This window comes from Coturnix japonica, chromosome 8 (genome assembly GCF_001577835.2).
Source record: "Coturnix japonica isolate 7356 chromosome 8, Coturnix japonica 2.1, whole genome shotgun sequence".
NCBI classification, from domain to species: Eukaryota; Metazoa; Chordata; class Aves; order Galliformes; family Phasianidae; genus Coturnix; species Coturnix japonica.
The window spans coordinates 5,485,347-5,499,829 of record NC_029523.1 but is presented as its reverse complement, the minus strand read 5'-3'; the positions used below and the strand labels follow the sequence as shown (position 1 = coordinate 5,499,829).

Sequence of the window (14,483 nt, the reverse complement as noted above, 5' to 3'; positions counted from 1 at the left end):
AGGGAATGAAAGGGGATTTAAAAAGTCTTCTTTTATTGTCTCAGAGTGTTTTCGAAGCAAGGTGCAAGTCTGGCCTGGTTGTGTCCTGAAGCATCAGTGGGTGTGATCAGTGCTTGAAAGGTAGAATCCAAGGTGGAAAAATCCCTGTGTATGTGGCAGTAAGTCCTGCTTAAAAGATGAGGGCTCAGCACAACCTGGGAGAAAGGAAGAAAAGGAAGAGGGTGCCACAATAGAGGAGCATTTTGCTTTTATTGCTAGAAACAATAGAAGCGTTAGATAGACTGGGCTGAAACAGGAGTACTATTGGAAGTCCCTCAAGACAAACCCAATCCCTTTCACTTGAGAGACTGCAAGGAGTCCCTGCACCTCAGCAGTGTGCCAGTCAGCCTGAGCAGGTTTCTGTATCTTTGCTTTCCTTCCCGTCCCGTACGTCAGTATTAACCCAAATAAAGATATTCAACTCCTATCTGACTGCAGAGCAAAGGCAGTACATTGCACAGAGGCCCCACAGGTTCCTCCTATCGCTTGCTGAGGCTGTCAGCAGTCATGGCATTTTTTTTTTCCTTTTATCAGCACAAGTCTTATCTGATTCACAGCACGGAAGTGCTTCATTCTTCAAGCCAGCTCCTTGTAAGCATGCTCAGTGCTTTTAAGAGAGGTCAGACAGGCTGAGAGCTGACTGTGGGGCCTTTTACTTTGTGCATGGCTTTTATTTTCTTTCCTGGAGTAATTTAATCTTGACCCCAACTTGATGGTGAGACTGCCGAGGTTCTAGGGCTGCTTTCATGCCAAAGGCTACCAGCTCCTCTCCTGCTGCCAGGGGAGACCACCCAAACTCACCCAACCTTTGTTTGAAAGGACTGATTGATGCTGTTTGTACTCCGCGGCTGCAGGTTGAAACGCTTCCTTACAGACATGACATGCTTCCTTCAGGGCAGCAGGCAGTCATTGCAGAACATGGAGCAGATTTATCTACCTGCTTTTGATCGGAAGGCGACCATGGCACAGCTTCGAGGCAGTAAATCCGGGAGACAACTGAAAGGAAATACAAATACACCTCTGTCAGTGATGGCTCTGGCAGCCCAAGGCAGTCTCTGCCCAGAAGCACTGTCATAAAGCACACATGATCAGCCCCAGCTTAGAGTTGGACTCAATGCTCCTCATGGGTCCCTTCCAACTTGGGATATTCTATGATTCTAAGTGTGCAGAAGAACAGCCTGTGTGCAACCCACTCCATTTCAGGTACATTCTTTGTATATTCAAGAATATTCACTCCTCACGCCAAGAAATGCTCTTCTTAACGAATGAATCCGTTCTAATTGAGAAGAGGTAAACAACGTTTTTTCTTAATGACTTTTTAACAAGAAGAATTTGGAAGAAGTTGGGAAAAAAAATGGCCCGTCTAAAACAGGACATGAAATAACAATTATTAACCCTATAGTATCAACAAGGGCCAGTAAGATCTGCACTATGTCCCTCCATATGCCTCCACAGGGTGTCAGTGTTTTTTCAGATTTGGGTCATTTCATGCTGGAATCAGATTCATGTCCTCAGCACCTTGAGGTTCAGTAGCCTGACCGTCCCTGTGCTCCCTTCTTCCTCCCATAGGCAGCATTAAAATGACATGTCTTAAAACAGGGAGACCAGAAAGACATTGTTATGTTGGTCTGGGGATGACTGGAGGGTTTCAGGGGCTTGAGACTTGCTCCAGGTTTGGTGGGTGGGATTCCTGCAGAGCAATAATCCTTCATCAGGGAATCCAAAGCTCCTTCCTCTGATGCTGGGTGGTAGGGTGGTAAGTAGTGTGCCTTTGGTCCTCCCATCCCTATTACCAGTCCTCAGGTTGTGCCAGTACTGTGCAGCTGCCCAGGCTGTTGTAAAGTGAACTGCAGAAATGACCTTGGTTAAAAGTAATCTGGCAAAGAAAAGGAGGTATATTTAACACGGATTAATTACTCCATCTAATTCACCATCCGGCTGCATAACCACTGTGGCAGCTGCAATGAGGTGCTGGCCACTCAGGTCAGCACGGCTGACAACAGTTGTGTTCCAACTAGGATCCAGCTCAAGCTCAAGCACAACAAGGTGGAAACCCAGATGCCCAAAGGTATCCGAGGGTCTGATTTCCCACAGGGCTTAAGGTTTCCATGTTTCTCCTGCACAAGGAACCAGTGTAATGTTACTTTCCATTACAAACCTGTTGCAAGTCCTGTAAGCAGCCAAGCCCAGAGGCTGAGAGCAGAGACTTGGACTCCCCAGGGTCAGCATTCCTTCCCCAGCTCAGCATCTCTCAGCTCATGATGTTATGGTGAAGCAGAAGCTGGGCTGTGGGCTGGGCTGAGGCCTGCTCAATAGAGAGCTTTCCTCACCATTGCCCACTTCAAGGGCTTTTCTATAGGATGACTGCCGCCCTCTGCTAAACTGTGATTGCTTTTTCAATCTGAAGGAAGCTGGAGGAGTTGGAATGTGCTGGTGGCAGGTGATGTAATGGGATAAGGATAGCGACCCGATGGAAGGCTGGGCTCTGGGACCTCTGCCAGCTGCTTCCAGAGGCAGAAGAGAAGGACATCTTTTCCAATGACAGCTCTCAAGGGGGAAGCCAGGAAGATCACATGCTCCAAAGAAGAGCATCTTCACCAGGACTCCAGCCACTGGTGCTATGGGTTCATCCTGGGCGGGCCAAGACAGCAGGTTCTTTCTCCTTTCTCCTTCCCTTCCTGCAGCAGGCAGGCCACCAGCCTCACAGCCAGTCCCGCTCTTGTTTGAAGCTCCCTGGTGGTCTGCAGAACATTAAAATTTCTGGAACAGCTGCACTGAGTGATGGTAGAGAAGGGATATTGACTGGGACCACTGTAGCTATTTCTTGGTCTTTCAAAGAGAAACATCACGGCAGCTATTTAGCACGGCTTTGAAAATTCAAATATTGACAGAAGGAAGTTTTCCGGAGGACGCCAGCAGCGTTTGCAGCAACTAAAGCAGCAGAAACACACTGCAGTGTCAGATGTGGGCTGCAGCACAGACCAAACCCACAAGGCTCCACGCTGGCAGAACTACAGCTGAGCACCAGCAGCACTGCACCTTTCTGTTTGACTGCGCTGGAGAAAGGGGTGCTGAGGGCAGGAGAATGGAAGGGAAAGACTAAAACAACCCTGAGGAACTACAATGGCATTTGCCAAATGCTGCTTTTTACTGGGAAAGGGAGAGAGTGACTTCACTTTTTACCTCGCTTTCCCCGCTTCCCCTGCCCCATGCAGACAGATGTGGCTTTGCAAGAAAATTAATTACAGATGGAGGCTAAAAAAAAGGGGGGGAAAACACCCTCCACCACAAGGCTTTTTCCTCTGCAGACTGGAGGATGGATGGGGCGGCCTGGGAAAAGTGGCAGATGGAAAAGCCATTACAGATGTGAGGTTTGGAGAATAAGGCTGAGGGACAATTTGAGAGCTGTAAATTTTAATTTGGGGGGTATAAATGCATTGCTTAGCAACAAGAAACAAATAGGAAGCAAGAAGCCTCAGGAGAGAAATGCTTAAATATTTTAGAATCCCTATTTGAGGTGAAGACTGCATTACCAGAGACCTGAGGAGCTGCTATTCTCAACTGCTAATGGAGTGGAGTCAGGAGAGAAAGAAAACATGGGCTTCAATCTCGTTTCCATACAGAAGTGAATTTAACTTACTTTGGGAAAGGAAAACAGCATTGTTTGGTCCCATCCTAGCTGTATGCAGCACATACCTGACCAGGCCAGGACACAAAGTCATCTTTAAGTATTTTGCTACCAAGGAACGACTTCTTGCAACGCATCCCGTGCTTTGCAGGGAAGCTGCTTTACAGGGCTGTGCAATCATTGCTACCATATGTCTGACCTTCACTGCACGGTCTAATGCCTCTTTATGCTGATGCATAAATCTTCGCCTAGAATTCCTGACATCTCAAAGGATGGTGGGGGCCTCCATCCCCAGGGAGAGGAGGAGAAGGGTGAAAAAGAACAGATCACCTGGAAGCAAACACCGAATGTTTTACTCTGTTTCTTTACAGTGAAAAGATGAGGACAAAGAGGAAGGGGAAAAGAAAGACATGGCCAGCTCTGGAGGTCAATTGTTACTGCTTTTGTCTTTGGTTGTTGTTAATCCACTGATACTCCATAAACACGAAGACGAGTAAAGCACAAAGCTTCTAAATGAACCCAGGACCAAAGCTTTAGCTCTGCAGCAAAAAGGGAACTCACTGAGGATTAAAAAAGGAATGTGTAAAAAACCAAAACTCCCTTACAAAATTATTGTTCTTTTAATAGCATGAAAAAAACAACACCCAACCAGTTGTTCAAGGACATACATGTGTACATTTATATTCAAAGAAGTAACCAAATGATCAGAGCCAACATCAGGCAGTTCTTTGCCTCAGTGCAGAACCCTACTCCATCACATACCTCAGGGCTGTGCCGACCTGGTAGGAGCACGCTCTGATCCCCTCCTGTGCTGCTGGATGTGACATCACTGTGGCTTTCGTGAGGGAGGTCTGCACTGGTGGAGCTCTGACATAAGCCAGACGTTCCCATTCAGTGTTGCTGCTCCAGCTAGATGGGAAAACTCCTGTCCTGGAGAAAAAAAAACAGTCCACAAACCCAAACAAGAACTCTTGGAATAACCAAATCCCAAAGGCCTGCAAGGGTTAAAAATCGGGAGGGAAATTTATTGGTAGCTTAGAAATTCAGGCCAATGAAAACAGCTGTTTGGATGCAGGTATTACCTTCAAAATTAATGAAAAACTAGAAGCACAATGGACACTTCTTGTTCAATGGTCAGAAATCCAGACAGCACTGAGAGAAGGCACTCTGACACAGGGCAGAGAAGCTCATTACTCACACAGTAATGCCTCATCTGGAGGAGTGGAAGAGTTTTCTAATTACCTAGAAAGGGAAGACAAAGAACCCAATATCAAATGCAGCTAAAAACTGTGCCTAGAAATGCATTTGTCATCTTTAGGATGCTAAATCAGCCAGCTCAGGGTTTAAAAAGATAATAAAATAGAACCACTTAAAGGCAGAGCAAGGCCTGGAGGGCTCCTCAGGTCACTGCGTCCCACCCATACAGCCACCCTGGCATCAAAGTTCCCTATAGAAGTGCACTTTGCTTTGTCTGCCATTTGGTAAAGGTGAGGGACAACATGAGGTCATTCAAAACAGCGACTGTGAGTAACTCCTGCCATAAATACCAACAGATTTTGAAGATGTTAAAAACTCACAGGCTAAAGCTGCCTTTGAAAGATGAGGGAAATAAGTGCTTCTGTATGGAACCTCAGTGTTTTTCTAAGCAGCACCACATCAGCTGAAACAACTCCATGCAAACAGACCCAACAGGATTCAAAGAACCAGCTCCAGCTGTGGTTAAACTTCCAGCATTCAGGGATGCTCAGACTGCCATTTTGCAGCATGCTGCAGTGATGGGCTACACCAGAAAGCAGCATCTACAGCAGAGAAACCAATCACCTGCCCCAAAGCCAACACTAAGCCATTCTTGGAAGACAGGCTTTTGGGAAACAGATTGATGCTTGTCCAAAAGAGTCATGTAACAAAAGCTTGTCTAGGAAAGACTTCAGAAGGATAATTTTAGCTTGGTTTGGAATGGGAGCAGAGGCTTACTGTGTACTGGAGGTACATGGGGCTTGGAGAACATAAGGGCTTTGTGTCTTTCATGTTCTCCATCCCCACTCTTTTTTGGGTGAGTGGGAAAAGGTACGTGCACGTTTTTTGAAGGGCACTGCTGGTGTTCTTTGTTCTCCCTTGAAAAGTGAGGGCTGGATTTGTTATAGCAATAATACCACGGAAAGACCAGCTGGGAGAGAAAGCAGAAAGAGTAAGGAGATGTGCACAGCCATTGACTTCCCCACAGGACATCTAGATAGCTCCTTTCCTTCCTACCTGAGCTCCTTCCAGCACAACTATTGATAGACACTTCTTTCCTCCACTGTCCTGCACAAATCACAGAACCATAGAATGGCCTGGGTTGAAAATGACCACAATGCTCATCTGGTTCTAGCCTGCTGCTGTGTGCAGGGTCATCAGCCAGCAGCCCAGGCTGCCCAGAGCCACATCCAGCCTGGCCTTGAATGCCTGCAGGGATGGGGCATCCACAGCCTCCTTGGGCAAGGAGCTTTTCTTTTGCTTTACAAACCAAAGGGACAGCTTTCCAGTCCCTGAATTAAAGACCAGGTTAACAAATCATGCATTTATCTCATTTAAAACACAGTGAATTGGAGGAGCATAAAACTCCTGTTGCAAAAGAAACCAAAAAACCACTCGACCCACCAACACCAGAAGATGACCTTAATAAAAAGCCTCTCGCAGCATCCAGTGTTTTTCCTACGATCAGTTAGAACCAGCTGACAAGATGGTAAACATGAGCCTGAAACCAAGGGCCCCATCCAAGCACAGACTCCCCGCTGCTGCTCATGCTAATAGCCTGACCTGGAGGTAATGTCAGCGGGAGCACTGTACAGAGCTCCCTCAGATAGCCTGGATTTCCAGGGTGGAAGAGGCAGGAAAACTTAGTGTGGGTGTATAAGATCCTAATACAAAAAAAGCCAAAGGGCCCATTGCCAGAATTCACATGGGTCTTCACTGTGCAATTCAAGGATGCAAAAAGAACACAAAACACTTCTCATACCACCTTTGCCATAGGCATAGCAAGGAATGAGCTTTATTTGGTTGGATTCCTTCCTGCACCAAGGTAGGAACTCCTACCAAACCCCATGCACTTGCAGCCAAAGTTATGCCTCTGTCCGATGAAACAACACAGGTCGCTTGACCCAGGGTGTTAACAAAGGAAAAAGCCCTCAGAACTTCCCCACATTCCTGAGTGAAAACAGGCTGCTAAAAACTGCGCTCGAATGAAGCAGCGTTATAGTGCGGAAACTGAAATCGCATCAGATATTCCACTGGAAAACAGAAGGAGCAGCTTCTGCAAAGTGCAAGACGGCACTGCTGCTCTTGGAGAGCAAAGGGGAGCGAGCAGCCAAGGGGCCGGACAGGCTTCCCTGCCAAACAAGAACAACTTCTGATGCTGCTGGAACTGCCACTGCTGCTCTGTCACCCTGTGTTTGATATGTACTTCAAGCAGAGGAGACAGATTTGGGGCAATAACATGGGAAAGGGAGTCAGCAGAGATAGGGAAAGGGGCTGCTCTGTTCCCCAGGCTCTGCCTACCCCTGTTCCCTGTGAAAAGGCTCCTTCAGCCAGGCATATCTGTCAGCCGCCAATCTGCCCTGCAAGATGATGCCCTTTGATTTTATTCATTCCTGCCGGAGGTTTTGCTTAAATATAAACAGCGCAGCATTTCAGCGGGAGTTAAAAAAAAAAAAAAACAAGTAAAAAAATCAAAAATAAGAAATTCCCCAAACCTCCAGGCACATTTTAAAGCACATTTCAAAAGACACAACAGTTAACAGCTTCATGCATACCACGGCTGCAGTGATTTGGAGCAAAGTAGGGAACGCTGAATGCGTTAGTATTTTGTTTTAAAACAGGGCCTGTAGGCTTCTCTCTCAAGGCAAGGGCCCTCCACCACACTGAGGTCTCCCTTTCCAGGCCACATCCTTTGCTGACTCCTCTGTCTGCTTCACGTGCCCAGCAGTTGGACTCCAGGAGAGCAGAGGTTGCTGTGAGGTTCCCAAGGCTCTGGGAATGCAAGCATTAGGATTTACAACCAGTAGGTGAAGAACAACCCAAGAGGTGCTTTACTGCAATGAGGGACTGCACAAAAGAAGCCACAGGGTACTTTGCCAATCGTTTGGTGGTGTTTCTTCCTATTGGCAGCAGTCTTTGGTTATTGCTTTGTTTTTCTTTCCCCTCACACTCATCTTTCATCTCACAGCTTCTGATGCTGACTTAATTGCGACGCACTGAACGTTGGAAAGATACCCACACAAAGGCTAAACACGGCAGCAGCTAAAGCTCCTGACAAAGACAAGCCAAGATTCGACTCCAGCACTTTATCCCAAGTGTGCAAACAAAACAAAATCCCAGTCCTGAACTTCAGGGCTCCCAGCAACCCAGAACCAAGAGCTCTCAGCTCAGTAGCACCTCATTTAGGTTCTGCCCTGCCAGCACAAGGCCTGCATTGAGACTAAACAGGAACCAGAGACGGAGCCCTTCGGTTGACCAACACACAGCTGGCAGCCCCACCCTTCTGTAAGATCACACAATTTGAAGTCAGTACTTTTATTTTTACTTTTTAAACTTAAATGAGAAGTTTTCCTGTTCAGACATTCACGTTTCTAGTGGGGCTTTGGGCAGTCTGCTCTGGTGGTGGGCAAACCTGCTCATGGAGGGGGACTGGAGCTGGGTGTGCTTTAAGGTCCATTCCAACCCAAACCAGTCTGCGATTCTACAATCGTGTTTCTTCTGTTCAAGAAAGGTTTGCTGCCTTTGTCTCCACAATCCTCTCTACCCAGCAGTAACAGCAGACTGCTCTGATGGCTCTTTCACACAGACATCCACATTCTTGTTTTCTGCTTTGAAACAAGGCCAAAGGATGAACAACTTTTTCTTTTGTAAGCACACAGCTTTAACAGTGCATTCCTACGTGTGATGAACAGTAACATCTTGGTTTCCTGACTCTTTTGATGTGAAAGATGGGTCAAGATAATCAACAGCATGTGGAAGCTATACGTATACGTTGTATCCTTAAGCTTTTAGCATTTCTCAAGTGCTGTCCACAAAGGAAGCACAGACTTGCACTGTGAATGGCACATGTACTCTCTAAAAGACAAAGCAATGGGATATACAGATGTTTTACTCTTTGTAGCACTATTAAGTGGGACCCAGGTGCTGTAAATCAATCTGTAATGCTCATTAATGCACCCCTTCAGCACTCTGTGCAGTTCACAGGGGCAGAGAGCTCAGCCTCTGCACGTATGATGCAGATGGCACGTATGACCCTGGCAACTCAGCACAGTTCAAGCAGGGATCTTTTTGTAACAGACTTCAAGTCTTGTGTCTATAAAATGAACCCACCTTCTGAACTGACAACGACCACAAACCATTGCTCCTGCTTTTAAGTTTAAAAATAAAAGTTAAAAATCCCATCTCCAGCAAGAATGTCTCATATATGAAAATTCTTATTCAGCTTTTCTGGAGTCTGCACTGTTTAGAGTGAATATTCAACCCTATACATGAGCTGTAAGTGACCAATTAAGCCCAAGGAAACATTTGCCTTGTAAGCCCATTTCTTGAAAGCAATGGCCCCACCATTACTTTTCTATTTTCTCCTTTGTTTTGCGCTGCCTTCTTTGACTTTCCAATCATATTAACTCTCTACTTAGAATCCTTCCTATTACCAGATTGTTTAAAAGAAATGCCTGTACTTTTAGGCAGTAAAACATGGAAAACTCTGAAGGACAGAAAACTGCAGCCCAGCGTAAATCATGACGGGGTGCTGATAATAAACCAACCTTATTCAGGCCAGATAAAGCAGCAAATCCTCATGTAACACACCAAATAATTTATCCTCAGCCAGAACAACACTTAGTCTGAAACTGAAACATACATGGAGGCTGCCAAGTCTCCGTACTTGAATGATCTCATAGACTCTGGAAAAAAAAAAGAAAGAGAAACAAAACATTTTACCAGGCTGGCTGAATACACAGGGGCAAAGAAAGATCGACTCGAAAGCATTTCAGAGGTTTGGGTCTTCATGCAGATCTTTAGACAGGAAAAACAGATCTTTAGCAGGAAAAAAAATATGAACACAAAGTCGGAGTCAAGAGGACCTAAAGCAAAACCTCCTTTAAATTTCCTTGCTTACAATAATGCTGTGAGTGAGGAACAATCTTCCCTCACTATCCATTTCTTTTCTCTTCTGAACTCACACCAAGCATGGCTTGTACTCATTTCACAAACAAGGATGAGACGTGTAATGGAATATAACCACTCTTAGAGAAGTTCAAGTGTAAGGGCAGAAACGTTTTCCCCTGAAACATCTCAAAAACAGATCAGTTTTCATCTATTGTGTCTAGCTCTCTTGCTGTCTGTAGGACATTGCTTAGTTAGAGGGGAAAGCAGAAGAGAAGGGACTGAGCAATGGGAGACAACATGGATCCAAGTGAACAAGAGGACATTGATGGACACACTGCTACCATGAAGAAAATGGTGTGCAACCCAGTTGGCCGGTGCAGAGCACTGAGCACAGATAGTTACTGAGCTCAGCTTGGTTCCCAGCTGTGTACACTGGACCTGATCCTCTACTTGGGTAAATTTCCACAGTTCAATCAGTCTATGAACGATGGCACTTTGTACCAGCTGGAGACTGGCTACCTTTAGGCTTAACACTGCGGTACCTTTCAGCATGCAGCTGCACACACGAAGCCAACATCAGGAGAGCACACAAGCTATGTCTTACCACGCTCGGATGGCACAAAGGCGAGCAGAAGTCACACGTTGAAATAGCGACTGATAGATCTGGATTCCTCCCTTGCCAGATGCTGGGTTGGGATGGGCTGCGTTTCCAAACGCGCTGCATACTCAAACTCCCAGTTGACAAGAGAGACTCAAGCGGTCCATTATGCCACTGAAAATTATGTCCCTTGCAGCGTTAAGCCAGGCACCAAATATGCATAACCTATCTTAAAAAAAACAGGCATAAGTCACTCGCTTCACCTCAGAACGAGCGCATGAACTGCACAACACAGGGGACATTAAGATAGCTTGTTTTTTTTTAAGCCTTACATACAGTTATCTACAGTTTAACAGCACAGTGAAGTACAAGGAGTAATGAGGAGAGTCACATCAGCTGCAAGTTTGGAATCTCCATCTCAGCATCCCTCACCCTCCTGCTTCTCTCTGCGGTGCTCCCAGGCACCGAGGGCGTCTCACAGCACTCGCCAATGGGAAAGAAGCAGTTTTGGTGCCACGTGTGGGGATCAGCCAGCATAGCTGGGTCCGTATGGACTGCAGCACCCTGCTGCACACCTGCAGGTAGTTCACACTGGAATCTCTCTCCCTGGTCCTCTCTGCATAAATCAAGCAGCAGGGAGGCTCAGAAACATGACGAATACGTTGGCTAGAATATCTCCTGCTGTAAAGACACAGGGAGGAAGGGGGATACTAAACTAACCTTGCCTTGGATGGAAAAGCAGCTGGAATTTAATGTTCTTGGAAGCCAGCCCTGGCTGTTCAGGCGCGGATCTGCCAGGGAAGTCCCCAGCGGAGGCATTGCTCATTCTCCTAAACTAAAATGTCAAGAGAAAACACTGGAAATCATTAAGCACTCTGTTCAGCATTTCTTGAGCCATCTCAGGCAGGGGGTGGGGAAAAAAGCCTCAGCCACAAACAACACCGAAACAAATTCTCAGTGTTAATACAAAACAGAGGGGAGAGCACCAGAAATCCAAAGCAGGATTTCACTTAACCTTGTCCATCTCAAGTGACATAATACCAAGCCAACCTTGGAAAAAGAAATGAGAAGGAAGAGAGTGGAAGTACAGAGCAGAAAGCAGAATGCACCTCTCCCTCCCAGCACTTCACCAGCACAGTGCCTTCTGAATTACTTGTAAAGCATTTGGCAGCATCTTTTGGATGAAGGCTGTATTGAAGGAGGGAGAAAAAAAAAGACCTGAACTTCAGAGAAGTGTTAAATAATGAGGAATCAACTGAGTGCTGTGCAGCAGCCAAACTTGATTTTTTAAGCTCAGATTAGCAACATTTCTTGCGCTGGAAACCACAGCTAGAAGCATTTTCCTTGGTGGCTTCACTGTGGACCACTGCACAAAGCACTGAGTCTGATGGTAACAGAAAAACGGACTTCTCCCTGAATACCTGGAGAGGTGCGTGAAGACTTCTTGCAGGGAACACAGAAGGGTACATTTGAAACAGGCAAAAAGAAGGGTGCCTCTCGCCTGCTCTTTGAAGACAGAACACATGGTGTGAGTGCACTGAGCAGCTCCTACTGAGCATCCAATGGGGCTGAGAGGATGAAGCGCAGAAGGGCAGCTCTGGGTACCCTGGCACAGAAAGGGGAGGGAACAAGAGAAACAGAAGACTGAGATAACAAGGGAGATTTCCCAGGTTTGTGGCTAACGCATTCCATAGATATCACTTCAAGAAATAACATTAAATATATATATATATAAATCAACACAATTAGAAGCAGCCTTCCCAGAGGTTTCCAAGAAGAAAGAATCCATGTTGATTCCAACACCTAGCACTGTACGTTGGATTTAAATGGGCAGCATTGAAATAAACCACACACGCGAAAGGTTTTATCTTCCCACAGGCTGACTGGTATAGCAATTTGCATCTGAAGCACCTCACCAAGACAAACGTATTTCTCAGGGATTTCCTGTCAAGAAGTCACTGTAACACAAACATCTTAACTGGGAGAAAAGAAGGCTCACCAGTGACATCAGCAGAACACTATTTCCATTTAAAATGGAGAGCGTGGCAACTTCAGGTTTAATGGAAATTAAAGCGTGCTGGCGCTGTCAACTAAACGTTAAGGCACTTGAGAGGTTTGTTTAATTTTTAAACAGTAATGCTCCTGAATGGGATGGACTGTCAGTGCTATTACAGATCCAGCCCTGCTTTCCATGTGTGCTAATGGAACCCTTATGGCTCTTGATTCACATGACTTCAGTTTGCGTTACCACAATAAACGTGTTATGACTTCAAATCCTCAACATGATCTTTTAGGAAAAAACTAATAATATATATATATATTTCCATAGCTGATAATTAGCCATGCACCAAATGCCTGTTTACCAGCTCTGATCAATCTCTCAGTACAAAGAAACCAGATTCCACCTTTGGAAAAGCTGCTTAAATTCGTGTTTTCTGAGTAGTCCAGATCCTTACAATTTAAGATGAGGTAAGCAAAAACCTGGAGTTCTTTGAAAGCTCGAATTCTTTAATGTGCAGACATTTCGGCTTGAAAATTCACATCCTAAAAACTCGTATTTCAATAGAATGCATAACCTAAGAAAGATCTGGGCTACCCTATGAGCTCCCAAATAGGGGCAGGGCTCAGTAAGAGTTCTAGCCAGGCATCTCTCTCCTTTTGGTGCAGTCGAACTCAGTGCTTTCTACTTCTTACACACTAGGACTATCACGATAATTCAATTAAAAAACACTTTTTGAAGTTCACATTTCCTTCAATATTTAACAGTCTCTGAGACTGCTCCTAAAAGAATACCGCACGGAAGAGACTTCCTACATAGCTAAGTGCCATCTCTTGGGACTGCTTGCCTATTTATAGCTTCTTTCATGATCTGATTAAGCCCCACAGAAAGCCCGTCCCCACACTTCCCTTGAGAAGCTCCAAGAGGAGATTTCCCTTTCCCTGATGGCATGGAACATCTTTTATTCACAGCCGGTTTTAGGCACAGTTGTTCATGTGACAATCCTCTCTTACTTTAGGTGCTGCTTTTCCATTTCTTGCATGCCAGGGTACGGATGAAGAACTTCAAGTTTTGCAATGTGGGGATAATACGTGTTTTAAATACTAAAGAGAACTGGGAAATAAATGTAACGGCGGTAATTTAGCCTTAATATGTGAAGTGCTGGGTGCCTCAGTAGCTCTTCAGAATGAGCCATGAAAACTCATCCACAGCTACCAACACTCAGAGCAGCACTGACTTCATTCAATTTATTTCCTTGCCAGCAGGATATTTCTATGTTAATCTAACCGCCTGCTACATTTCCACCCCAAATACTTGACAGTGAAGGAACAAATGGTTGATATCATCAGAGCACCCCATGTCACTATCTTAAGTAGAAATGACAGGGAGACTAATATATTGAAGCCTAATTGAAGGACTCATTGAGCCCAAGGTAAAGCCATCTGATGCCCCACAAAAGCCTCTTTTGGAAACTGTTCATACACATGCACAGCAGCAGGGAAAAATCCTTCTCTATGTGGTTGCTTATTTCCAGCACTGAAAAAGACTTCAAGGACCAAAAGGAAACAAAGCACTGCTATAGAAAACAAATGCATAAAGCTTTGCATGGCATCTGTTACCTCCTTTTTACCAACACCTTAGCACGCGGGTGAATTAAGAGGTTTGTTTTCTTTTTGCAGTTAGACCTCGTCTAACGTTTTCTCCTTACCTGGTCTACTTGAAGGAACTATTTTACTCTTATTTTCCCTGTTCACTTTTATGCAAGCAGAACAGCAAGAGGAAAACACAACTTACCTCCTCCCTTCTGAGACTGGCAGGAGACTTGACAGGAGCAGCAGGCTGTCTCACAGCCCTCCTCCAAATGCATTATTAATCTTAGGTAAACCACTTCTTGGGAACGTTAACTGACATGCTATTGGAAAGCTTTCATCTCGGTAAGCTTTGTACAGAGACCATTTTCTTACAGTGGTTTTTGATGTTATAAGCTTCCTTGAGTGAAAGAGATCATTTTGTCCACATGAAGCCCCCAGAGAAATCCCTGGGGCTCCACTTCCACATACACCCATATCCAGCACTGGCAGCACCAGAAATTA

At 45.4% G+C, this 14,483-nt stretch overlaps 1 long non-coding RNA gene across 1 annotated transcript; it reads right to left on the bottom strand.

Annotated features, from left to right (window-relative positions):
* Nucleotides 1-16: 16 nt before the first annotated feature.
* On the bottom strand, nt 17-13,084 carry LOC107317301. The gene is made up of 5 exons (XR_001556809.2): nt 10,398-13,084; nt 9,451-9,588; nt 4,750-4,909; nt 4,430-4,597; nt 17-1,035 (listed from the first exon to the last, which is right to left on the bottom strand). It is a non-coding gene; the product is annotated as an uncharacterized LOC107317301 (long non-coding RNA).
* Between the last annotated feature and the right edge of the window lie 1,399 nt (nt 13,085-14,483).